Below are 1,124 nucleotides of genomic sequence, written 5' to 3'. Positions count from 1 at the left end.
TTTATGAAGCTTATTTTAATTTTGCATGGGCATGAGACTTATTCTACCTAGTTGGATAGCAAAGGCATGCAATTTGGGTCATGTAGAGGTCACCTTAATCTAGTTAAAGATGATTAAATTGAAAGACAAAGTTTTTCAACTAAATGGATCACAAAACTGTCCAAACAAAAGGGGAAGAAGCCCAATTCGGCAAGGGCATTTAAGCAGCCCAAAATTAGCTTTTGGGGGAATTTTTCAGAGGTCATTATACTTGCAAAATAATTAAAAATCAGCTCTTAACAATCACCCATGAAATCGTCCACCACCTTGCTTGATTCAAGCATGATTTCATGCATGAATCAAGCAACCAACAACCTCTCATTTCCACAATTCATGGTCGGCCAAGCAAGAGAGCATATCAAGGGATGTAACACCCCAAACTCGGCCAAGACGTTATGGCCAAATCTGCGATGTCACATTGAAGTGTATTTTAAAAAGTGCCGTTCGAATTACTATATAAAAATCCTCGTAGTGATCTTTTACAAAACTTTTAAGTGAAAAGCTCTAATAGGTTTAGCAAATGTTTAATCATTTTAGGTTGTTATTACACTTTGAAGACATTGTTTATTGTGGTAGCTTTTGAAATATATTACAATGGCGTGGTGTTTTGAAAACATTTATATTTACAAAATTCGCGTCCTACTACTAGCAGATATAAATCAAAATGAGTAATCCTAAATCAAGTAAAAATTAAATAGGCCTTACTACATAACAAAAACCCAAATAAAATAGCTTAAAGATTAAAAGTTTAAACCTATAGCAAAAGCGGTTCTGTGGCCTCCATTGAGTCCCTCGCAACACCGACCCGCCCAAAGGTTACCTGCACAGGAAAACAGAAGGGTGAGTTTACGAAAAACTCAGTGTGCCTTCCCTTTACAGTAGTCAGCCAAAACGTAGGCAAACTCAGTTTGGGCCTAAGCCCATTTCAGTGACAGTCCAGTAACAGTGTGGGCCTTAGCCCATTACAGTAATAGTATTAGTTTGGGTCTTATCCTATTACAGTAACAGTATCAGAAATGCAAATAGGAGTCCTACCCATCCATCCTCTACACTCCACTCCGTCCAGCCCTACACTCCATGTGGGG

This window comes from Gossypium arboreum, chromosome 8, assembly GCF_025698485.1.
Source record: "Gossypium arboreum isolate Shixiya-1 chromosome 8, ASM2569848v2, whole genome shotgun sequence".
In the NCBI taxonomy this organism is placed as follows: Eukaryota; Viridiplantae; Streptophyta; class Magnoliopsida; order Malvales; family Malvaceae; genus Gossypium; species Gossypium arboreum.
The sequence above is the reverse complement of the archived record's forward strand: the minus strand, read 5'-3'. Positions refer to the sequence as shown.